The sequence below is a fragment of the Carassius carassius genome, chromosome 28 (assembly GCF_963082965.1).
Source record: "Carassius carassius chromosome 28, fCarCar2.1, whole genome shotgun sequence".
NCBI lineage: Eukaryota > Metazoa > Chordata > Actinopteri > Cypriniformes > Cyprinidae > Carassius > Carassius carassius.
Window position 1 is genome coordinate 15821161 of NC_081782.1, and position 12354 is coordinate 15833514.

Sequence of the window (12354 nt, forward strand, 5' to 3'; positions counted from 1 at the left end):
GCAAATTTATTTCATCTCATTACTTGCGAAACCTGCATAGATACCAGAAACTGAATTTTAATTGTGCTAATAAGTGATGAATGTCTTGACTCACCAAATTTACATGCATCTGGCCTGGACCTTGTTTACTTTATGTCAACTCTCCCTTCACTTTATATCATAAATTATCTCATTATGTATTCTTAATGATCAAAACATAAGAAAACTTGGTGATTTAGAAGTTGTTTTCCCTCTGCCAGCATCAGTTAAAGTAAATTGAGCACCGGGAAGTATATATGGGGGAAAATTGTCATATCAAGGACTTGGGGAAAATGTATGGCCTCGGTTTCCCAGGGTGTTGATGATTTTGTAATGCAAACATGCTCTACAGAAAGATGAATGTGGGGATGGCAGCAGGACTTGTGTATTCTGTGCTGTTTTTACAGTGCTTGCTGAAGTTCACTTGGTAAATTTCCAAAACTTGCATCTCATCGTCTTTTCTGGCTAATTCTGAAAGCAAACAAAGGATCTTGTGTTTGTGCCTTTGTTAAAACCAAAGTCCACAATGATGAATCAACCAAAACTTTGCACGTATGACAGAATAAAAAAATAAGTCAGGGAATCTTATGAAACCTATAATTTTTTAGCTTTGCCCAAAAAGAAATTTCACTACTAGTCAAATGTTTTGAGCAATTACTATTTTTAATGTTTTTATGCTCACCAAGGCTGCATTTATCAAAAGAGCAATACTGTGAAATACTTTCTCAATTTAAAACATGCTTGTAGGAATATATGTAATTTGGGCAGCATATGGACATTTTTATATGATTATAAATGCTGAAAATGTTTTTGCTGCTTAATTGTTTTGTGGAAACTGTGATCTACTACCATTCACAAATGTATACAAAAATATTAAGCAGCAGAACCCTGCTTAATATTCAACACTGACAATAACTGAGCAGAAAATAAGCATACCTGAATGATTTCTGAAGGATCATGTAACACTGAAGACTGGAGTAATTGCTGCTAAAAAATATTATTTGCCATCACAGGAATAAATTACATTAAAAAAATATTCAAATAGAAAATGGTTGTTTTAAATTCTAATATTTCATAATATTGTTGTTTTTACTTTATTTTTGATCAAATAAATGCAGCCTTATAGTGAGCGAAAAAGTTAGTCCTTATGAATGCAGATTTGGTGTTTGTAATAATATTTCTCATTATTACCATTTTAATATCACCCCCCAGACCCCCACCCCCCAGACTGAACCAAATATATTTGACATCCCTTTAAATGCAGGTAAAGTTTCTTTCTAGAAGAAATCATGTAAATCCATTCTGTTTTATTCCTCAACTCGGAATAAATGAGCACTTGAAATGAATATCCATTTACCTGAAATAACAAGAGTTATCAAAAGACTATAGCAGTAAATGGCCTCAGAGTTCAAATAGTCCTTTTATTAATGTGCCCTCGAGTTTACCAAACCAGTGCTGACGGACAGTTAAAGAGACAGAGTCTCACCTTTGGCCTTTGCTGTTGTGTTCCGTCATTAGTGTTAAACGCTGCTATTAGAGCGCGGATTAGAATAGAATCCATCTGAAGTGAGCAGGGCCAACGTTTGACCAACATCACTGATGCCTATGAAGGCCTATTACAATGGGACTAAAAGCACAGCATGTAAAAAGCACATTCTAGCTGGGAATTTCAGATATGCCATATCACAGTCTGCACTGATCAGTTGCTGCTTGAACACACACACACACACACGTTTCATCCTGATGATACATTTGAGATTGTACCTCTGGCTTTGGCATCTGCATGCTGATGGCTTGATTATCTATGACGAGCCGAGCTCTGATTCACATTTTTACCCTCGGTGGAATAACTCAGTTGCAAATGCAGGGGTCTGATTTGCCTTGACTTCAGGAGTGAAAATCTATCAAGAAAAATGGATTTAAGTCGACGAACCTCTGCAAACTATTCATCTGCATTGTTTATGCATGTGGTAATACAATAGAGTGGAAAAGAGTAGGCCTAAATGTTTATAACTCTGCGCTGCTGTCCATTTTAGCCATTTAGCCAGATGTCCACTGATATCTCTGTATGCCAGGGCTGAGCACTGTCTGCCAAAAGGTTAAGGGATAATGGATATATTATGGCCGTTTCTACCAGAGGTTTAATATATGACCGCACTTTCCATGAATATGATGTACCTTGGTGTCCATTTATAATTTTTTCCCAAATTATTAGGCACAAATTTCAATTTTTTTTCATTTTGTTGTGAGAACAAATAAATCTAATGAACTAGATAAACTATTCTAACTAGGTTGTTTAAATGTGATTTTTGTCTTTCTGGAGAATTCTCTGTTGAATGTACAATTAGCCCCATCAGTGCATTTAAAAGGTTTTTCATATTAAAAACATTGTGATTTCGTTAAGAGTGATCTTGTGTACACTCACATGAGATGATGACGAGTTTTCTGTAAAAGGATTTAATTACGTACGCTGTTGAATTTCTGCAATGCTTGAAATGACGTGATCGCAGTGTTTCACTAAACGCCAGAATCCTGACACTCATTGGATGCCGCCTCTGTAGATACGATAGTGATGTTTAGTGACATGAAGAGCGCAGCTAGACAAAGAAACAAACTTTATTTATAATTAGTGCTTTACCAGCGGAGAATCAATATATTTATTGCCGAAGAAGCAGAAAAGTCCTGAAGCCAGGACACAGAAAGAATGACAAAGACAATAAACATTGTAAACAATCCTGAGTGTTACTGCTAAGATAATTAATCACTTTATTATGCAGACCACTCCCTAAAACTCATAAGTAGGCTTGTATACCCAAAGTATAAGTCGTGTCACTCGGTGGCCATCTTTGGAACGCCTCTCGGGCATCCAAGTGCAGTTCCTATCTCAAATTCTCCAAAACTGTTCATGAAGCTTAGGATTAAATTTCATATTTGAAATCACCAAAGAATTCTGATAACAACTGTGTCATAAATGTTGTTACTTTTGCTCAAATAGCATTATGAAAAGCTTATTTCTCAGGTTAGATCAGCCAGTGCACATGCACAGTCCTAAGAGCACGTCTCAGAGCTCTGACTGTTTCTATTTACATATGATTTTCCCCAGTCAAGAAAAAAAGGTAACATTCCTTAAAAGTATAATATTTATGTCATTTGGAAATGAATACTTTTCTCTGTTTTTATGAATACTGTAATGTTTTTTTTTTCTTGTCAAACTCACCGTTCAAACCCCAATTCTCAAACAAGTTAATTAATATTAAGTAATGCTACCTGTAAGTTTAAAGTAGCTTTATTGGCATGGTAAAAAAAATCTTTACATTGCCAAAGCATAGAAACATTTAAATAAGCATTTAACACAAATATACATAGAAGTATATAGCATATAGAGTCTATATATCTCTATACAATAAAACAAAAGTACCAATCAAAATTCTAATAAAGAGACAGGAGAAGGACTGGATACTGTCATGTCAGTTTGTATGTGTTGTACAGTGTTTTCTTCCTGATGTGACTTGTTGTTCTGTTCTACTGCTTGTTGAGGTTTCTCCCAGAATGTGTGGCAGTTTGTCCATTTGTTGTATCTGGTTGAAGTTTTTGTGCTGGTTTGTGAATTTGGGGAAGAATGTTTCCCTAATTTGTGTATAATCTCAATCTGTCTTATTTTGGTAGCCAGTTCTGTCTGTGTCTGCCAGTCTTTATAGTAAGGTTATTGTCACTTAGTCAGGACTTTTCTTAGTTTAGGGTCTGTCACTGTGTTTAGGTATTCTGCCAATTTATATTCTCTGTTTAGAGACAGATAGCTTTCTAATTGACTTTGCTGAGTTGCTGCTTCTGTCTAATGTTTCAGATTTTTCTCTTTCTGTGTTTTAATAATTTGATTTAGTCTAGCTGGGGTTTTGGATTGTAAAGTCCGTTCTGAGACCAGCTGGCTAAGGGGGCTTTTCTCTGGGTTCAGTTCTTGGTAGTTTTAAGCTTTATGGTGGAGGGTCTCACTATGAGTTTTTTATTTTACACAAAGAATATTTTTACAGAATTCTGCCTGCAGAGTCTCTATTGGGTGTTTGTCCCATTTGGTGAAGTCTTGGTTTGTGAGTGGACCCCAGTCTACACATCCATAGATTGGTTCTATAACTGATTGGATTATTTTTAGCAGATTCTAATTGGGATGTCAAGTTCTATATTTTTCTTGATTGCATAAATTGGTCTTCGTGCCTTGTCTCTCAGGTCGTTCACAGCCTTGTTAAAGTTTCCTGTGTTACTGATGTTTATTCCGAGGTATAAAGTGTATCAGTAAATACAACCCATAGTTCCCCAAAACTCTTAAGCAACTACTGAGTGACAGCGTCATTTGAGCTAAATTTGCAACCCTTTAAATGTCATGGCAAAAACAACAACAATAAAAGGTTTTTTTTTAAACTACAAAATAATATAAAAGGTGCTTCGTCTCATTTAATTTTTGATGAAAAGACAATTATGGTCTATTTTGTACTCAAATATGAAAATATGATTTCCTATGATGTCCATTGTTGCTGTTATAATTGGCACTTGTGTACATAAATGAACACACTCACCTTCTCAGAGGTCACAGTGCATTTGAGTGCAGTGATATTCTATGAACACTATAAACCTCATGCGGTAGATGTTTCAATAAACAATCACCATACTGAAGTGTACCCACTATATTTTGATTCCCCAATGAGATATAAAAACAACTTGTCTGTTTTTCTAGACCTGCTGTGGCTAACAGATCAAAAAGATTACTCGCACAACTCGGCTGACATCTATCTAAGCAGACCTCTCGGGGCTAAAGCGTTCTATTTTCCTGTCCTGTGATTGTCCGCAGGAAGAGGTGATGTGCAGTAAGAAATAGAGAGAAATAAGATGGCCAAAGCGGTAATCACTGTGCACTCAGTTATAGAGAAGCAATAGATGTTGCAGTAACATCTGCTGGAGGAAGTGTTCACTGTGTGGAGCTCAGTCTTTGGTGTCATATCAAGGACAGTCACGATCTTCTTCACAGAGAGCTGCTCTGTCAAGATGGGTTGAGATAAACCAAAAGCTCTTGGGGGTGAGACACCATTGCACTTGCAAATGGGTTACAATGTACAAGACCTAAATCCTGATTCCCTTGTGAACACTGAATATCCTAAAGCACTTATTGTTAATTGGCGGAATGTCAGACCCGTCTATTAAATGTCAATTGCTTTAAGTATTTTTTAATCATTGTTTGGCTGGTAACAGACTTTCACGTCACTGTTTGTCACTAGAGAGTTCTGGATTTCTTTGTTATGTCTCTTCATAGTTGCTAATGAGACTAGATCAGACAAATGCCCTTCACTGGACTGAGATAGCTCTTAGACAGATTCAGAAAATGAACGGATTTTGCCGATTTGAATCCCTTCGGCAGTTTAGGTCTGCTTTTATAAAGTGTAATGCTTAGATTAAGGTATAGTTCACCTAACAATTTAGTAATTATTAACTCACTCTCAGTGAGTAAACTGTAACAGTTTACAATAAGGTTTAATTACCAATTAACATTAGCTAACTACATTAGTTAACACGCACTAAAAATGTACAATACTTTTACATCAGTTATCTTAATATTCATTTCAGAATTTCAATTTTAAGATCAAAAGTTGTATCTGTTAATATTATGTACTGTGAAATGTTACAGTACATAATGCATTAATGCTAACTAATAAGATCTTATTGGAAAGTGTTACTTGGTAAATGATGATCTGGAAGGACGTGAGGATACACCTACACAAATAATAAAAAAATAAAACCTACTCGCATTAAATAATTATGGTATTGAAAGAAAAGGCCACAGTTCAGTTTGAAGACTGTTTCTTGTGAAAAAATACACTATGTAATTATGTCAAATTAAATAATTTACTTGCAATTACATTTTAAATTATGTTTTAATAATTATAGTTTTGTCATGATTTAAAGAAGTAAACTTTTTGTTGATATTTTGAAATCAAAATGAAGCACATATTCACTATTTCTTTTGTAGTTAATATATTTAAATGTATTAAATTTGCTTATTTATCATTACAAATCGTATTTAAAGATTGACAAGCGAGTTTCAATAGGAATGACATTAAGTATATTTTACTGTACTATAAATGGTTGTCAGTACATTCGACAGTATACTTTATATTTCAAAGACAGTAGATGTAAGTATGAAATTACATATAAAGATGTACTTAAGTTCTACATAAGCAGGTCATAACAGCACTCTATAGTTCAGCTAGATGTATACATTTATGTACAATGTGTCAAGTTCAGTTCACTGTATAGATAACACATTTTTCATTTAATTGCAATTAACATGAAGTCCGTTGTCTGAAAACATTGCATTCAGTGTGCTTTTAAGTATAATGTATTCAAGTATATTATTTGATTTGTAATATTGTAACAACCATCTCCCCCCACACAGTTTTTCCAAAAATAACCACTAAATAAACGTATGCGTTTTTTTTTTTTGGTGCTATGAACTATGCTGAGAAAAGTGTTAAAGAAGTATACACTGTGAAGTTTACACTAGCAACTTTTCTGAGAGAAAACTGATTTCATGTTAACTGATCTAATTATCAGAAGTAAGAAAAAGGTGTTTTGAAGCTTGTTGTTTTGCAGAACATCACAGTTTTATATGATATGAGAATAGTAAGACCTGTAGTAAGGGAGTATATGCTATTTAAGGAAAATGTAATTACATTTTCAGAATGACATCATTTTTTTCAAACCTAGTCTGTGGGGTAAACGCCCCCAGACGGCATCGCTTCCCACTCTCATAATTACAGTAGTTACCATGTTCTGAATAACACACCTTTTGTTTTTAATTTATGTAATTTACTGTAACTAGGTGGTTGAATAAAAATATTTGGACTTTATATAAAAAAAAGTTCGCATCAGCCAGGGGAGCCAGTTAGCATCAACTAACAATATTTTTCAAATAGAGGTTCATTTATAAATATTTATATTTATCTATTGTTATTTTTTAGCTAGTCGTTTTCATTTTAAGCTAAAACTGCGTGTTCTTTGATTTGGCTGTGGATGTATATAAAAAAATAGCTTTGTCAGAGTGGAGGCATTTTCATCCCCTTGGTACAAATTACGTTTTTCTAGAAAATCTAATCTAGCAATTACGTTTTTTTTCTTCATACTTTATATAATTAAATTATAATAGTTTATAATTTATGTCATTGCCACTGAAAACTATGATAACCATTCTAGACACATTTACCTTTTGTTTACAAGGGGTCTCTTTAAAGTCTGCAGTTTGTTATGTTTTGGAGTCCTTCTATATATTAGTTATTTGTGTAAATGTAACATTTCAAGTTGACTGTCACCTTAATCAAGACATTGCCCCCTATATATAGCTTCAAAGCAGTTAGCTACTCTCATTATGAGCAAATGCATCTAACTGCTTTTTTTTTTTTTTGAGTAGTAGCTTGACTGCAGTTGAACTACTTTGATTCACGAGTAGCTTGTAGCTTGACAAGCTATTTCAAAGTAGCTTTCACAACACTGTTATCAAGTAAAACCCATTAGGTGAAAAACATGCGAAGAAACTGCATCGACTGCACGATGAAAACGCTTGACTACAGGCTCCGACAATGCTGGTAAACTCCGTCTTTGCCTGTGTAGACACGTACACTTCCTTAATTAATTTGAAAACCAATTAGACTTTAACAATACCAAATAAGATGGCTAAAAGATAGGCGGTTAATACAAGCGCTTTGAGATTTGATTCTGCCAGTTAAACTTTCAGACAATAGTGGATGTGTCAATCTCAGATAACAGTGCCAGTGACTCAGCTCTTTTAGTCGGAGCTGTTTGTGTGTAGAGAGACATTGTACTGCCGCTTTCCGCTACACCGAGTGGCACACAGGGAAAGCTGTAGGTAGAGATTGGTTACGAGCTTTTCAATAAAATCAATTCCACATCCTATCGAAACTAGCGCGCTCTGAAGGGAACAGATCGCTGATAAACTGCACAGTCAAACATGACATTTACAGCTGAGAAATATTGCCTTGTATCTGAATCATAAAACATGCCTGGGGGGACATTGTCCGAGAGTGATGTATGAGACTAATGCTTGCATTGGTTAATGTCATGTTGGCCATTTATCAAGGATTATTTTCGGTGCCGCCGCAATCCTTTGACGTGTCATTTGACATGTAGCCGGTGCAGGGAAGTTTCATGCTGTTGCGCCCCAGACATGGTTAATATAAAGGCCGGTGTAGTGTCAGCTCATGCAGCGTCCGGTCCATAACCCCAAGTATCAATTATTGCAGTTTTTTGAGAAGTTTACTTTCTTCTCTCCCTCTCTCTCATACTGAGATGACTCACCGGCAAACCTGGTATTCCCACTGAGCCGAGGCAGGCTGCCTCTCCCACTGACAGGAGCCATGGGAAAGATCAAGCTCTCAGACACACAGCCAGTGACAGCGATGAAGATATTTATTTGCTGCCTGCTCCGTCTGAGAATGTGGGTCAGGGGCAAGTCAGTAGCACACCCCCAGGTAAGCTGCCTGCTGCGCTCCTCACGCACCTAAAAGTAACATAAACCCTCTGTTGCCAAACAGGCAGGATGCTGCGCTCCTGGGTTTGGACACAATAGTCTGGTAAGACATTTGTTCTGGATTTGAACACGATCTGAGATAGCTCACATGTTCTCAGCTGATGAGTCAGTCTTAAAGGGATAGTTCACTCAAAAATGAAAATTCTGTCATCAGTTACTCACCCTCATGTCGTTCCAAACCTGTAAGACCTTTGCTCATCTTGTATTCTCGTAGCTTCATTAAATTACGGTTGAACAACAGATGTCATTATTTTAACAATGTCCTTACTACCTTTCTGTGCTTTGAACACAGTGGCGATCCTAGACTTCTAGGGGCCCTACGCAAAACTGTATTGGCGGGGGGTTTGTATGGGTGGATTATGAACAAATTATTGAAATGCATTTGACTTGGCACAAAGGTCAAATTTCACAGGCAAAAAGTCCATTGTCTTTAGATAAGAGTGTGATGTACAGCATCAAGCACATCTCGCACAGAAGTCACATTCAAACAAGTAGCTTTGTGTTTTTCAACAAGGCGAATCCGAGTGACCAACTTGAACCTGTTGCAAAGTCTGTCAAATGTAAAGCAATTCAGATAAAAGCGTAAACACAATAAATAAATGTAGTTGATAGCATGTAACAGATGCTGTAAATAGACTTAATTTAACCACCTCTGTGGCTCTTACAAATAAAAAATAAGTAGTAGTACTGTAACTCAGCTTCAAGGAAACTGTGTGGTTCTTCAATTAAGACCACATTATTTCACCCGGGAGGATATTTACCACAGTACTGAAAGCATTAAAGTTATAACTTGTATTTTTCGCTGACCTACCCTTCCTAAGAATTTATGACCAATCAATGACCCTCTCGAGTGGAACTTCATGCATGAACTTAAGAACAGCAAACTGAAAGACCGTATATAAATAACTCCAGTGCTTTTTTCTCATGGGTGGTTTTGCCTTTTTCATTAGGCAGAGATGTTCACAGTTATGCTTATGAAATGCACGGAAAATTAATAAAGAGTTCAATGTGAATTGAATAATGCAGTCAACACAAATGTGTACTTTCTTCACATTAAGCAAGAGGAAGGAGTTGATGCAAATTTGACGAGACAGTGTCTGTTACACAAGTTACTGTAATTCTAGCACATTTTATACATATTCTGAATGTTGCTAAAGGGCTCTGGGTGGTTTAGTTGCTAGGGTGCTCTGATTGGTTGCTCTGATAGTTAATATTTTTGCATTTGTTCAAAATCCTTAATGTCAAGGATGTTAATAGTACTGCTTTCCTTCGCAAAGCACTACTAATTATAATTAGATCAAACTGATTAATAGTTTCTTATTAGTCATAAAGGTTCTTAAGTGCCAAAAGTAGAACAAAAGTCATCTGGCAAGTCTCCTCATTCCAATGCAACACAAGTTCGATTATACACTAACACGCTGCTGTTTCTGCTCAGTTTTTCCTCATGTTTCACTTATTGTAATTAGGTTTGGCACATAGGTTTGGAATTTTACAACATATGTTTACAGCATTGCCAAAGCACGAATCTTGATGAAACGTGCTACCAGGTAATTCATCCTCAGTATGACAAATGAGTCTATTTTAGCAATTAGAAAGAAACTGAATGTTTCTATATAAAGTGGTGTAGAGCACGTCTGGAACGGTGCTAATTGGACACTTCATGAAGGATATCAGTTTCAGTAAACGTATAAGACACAATTAAACTGCTTTTTGAACATCAATACCTCTTTTTATTAAGACAGTACTGCTCCATTTCTGTAAAAATGTATTTTTATGGTCAAATACAAAGTGTAATCGGGAAGATGTAAATAACTTTAATTACACAGGAATACAAACTACAGAGATGAGACAAAATATCTGACATAAAACCTATGGAAACAATGAAGAAAAGCTCTGGTGGTACAGGTTGTCTAAAAATGGAAAATCCCTTGTAAATGTACGCACTAAGATCCACGTCTTAGATTTATTTTCTTTAAATAAACCTATCATCTGCTGTGACCTATCTATACAAAGTAATATGAACATTTACACAGTGCACAGCATCTGAAGTACAGATAAAACATGTCGAACATGCTCTATTCTGCAGGATTTTTTGATTGTAACTTAAAAGTCTTTTCTTTCAGATATGGGGCATCACTTTTGCATTCTACCTGAGATGCAAAAAATGAATTCGTAGACAGACCTGAGACAGGGCAGAATCAAACCTACACTGAAGGTATGTTTGTGTGTGCATGTTTTCTTCTTCTTCTTCAGGTTTGGGCAGTTTTAGATCACTTACCATTTCACTTGTAAATATTAAAGTAAACATTAGAAAAGAAAGGAAAGGAGTGATCTGGCTGTATAGCTTGGTGGATCCTCTGTGGAAACCCTCACCATGTTATGACTCTTTGTAGCTCTCACTCCATACTTGATGTTGGAAATAGCTTCATGCCAATTACAATATGATAATTGAGCGAAATGATATAATATACATTTATAAATGACTTTTTTTATTTTTTATTCACATGCTTGGAATGTCAATTAGATGCACATATAGAACTTTTTTTATGTACACTACAGTTCAAAAGTTTGGGGTTGGTAAGATTTTTTTTAGGTTTTTGAAATAAGTCTCTTATGATCACCAAAGCTGCCTTTATTTGAATAAATAATGAATGTATTCCTGTGATGGCATAGCTGAGTTTTTAGATTTAAATCATTCTAATATGCTGATTTGGTGCTCAAGAAACATTTCTTATTATTATCAGTGTTGAAAACAGTTGTGATGCTTAAGATATGTATCATGGTTTCCACAAAAATGTTAAGTTTTTTAATAGACTGTTGAAAAGAACAACATTTATTTGAAATATATATATATATATATATATATATATATATATATATATATATATATATATATATATATATATATATATATATATATATATATTTTTTTTTTTTTTTTTTTTTTTAAACATTATACATTTCACTTATTGTCTTATTGTAACTGTCATCTTTGTGGAATACAATTATTCATATATATATATATATATATCTTTTTGACCCCCAACTTTTGAATAGTAATGTAACTTGGGGCCAAAGTAATTTTTGGGGGGCAATAATTAAACTTTCATTTACTTCGTTCTCAATCAGTTTAGTGTTGTAGGCATTCAGGACATGATATGTTTAAATAAATCTGCTGCTGTATAAATCCACAAAATTCTGTACAACATATAATGACAATCAAAAAGAACATTTCTTTCCACATAACTAAGTATAAAAAGTGGCATTAGCTACAAGACCCTTGCATGAATATACCATAATTTATCAGTTTCAAAACTAAATAATGCTCACCTGTCAGATAATCTAAGGAAAAACACTAATAAAAACAAAGAAACAAAAAAAATAACACTTGATAATACACATATTCATGTAAACGCTATGACCAAACAATTTTGTCACAAGAATTTTACTATATTTACTGCACTCTCACCATAACTCCAAATTGCCCCATGTAGTTAATCACAAACAATACGCATCTGTCCAACTGTCTAGGACACTGAACGAAGGCCAAAGATATGAAACAATGCCTGGTATGAGTGTAATATTTCACTAACTCTACAATAATGTAATAATTTCATGCTCTATACATTTATAATACATTTACAAGTGAGGAAACATAATACGTGTCCCTGGTTAAATTTTCCCTCGCATACATCACCTGAAAATAAAGCATGTTTGATGAGAAAAACATAACATCCAGGACTCACAAG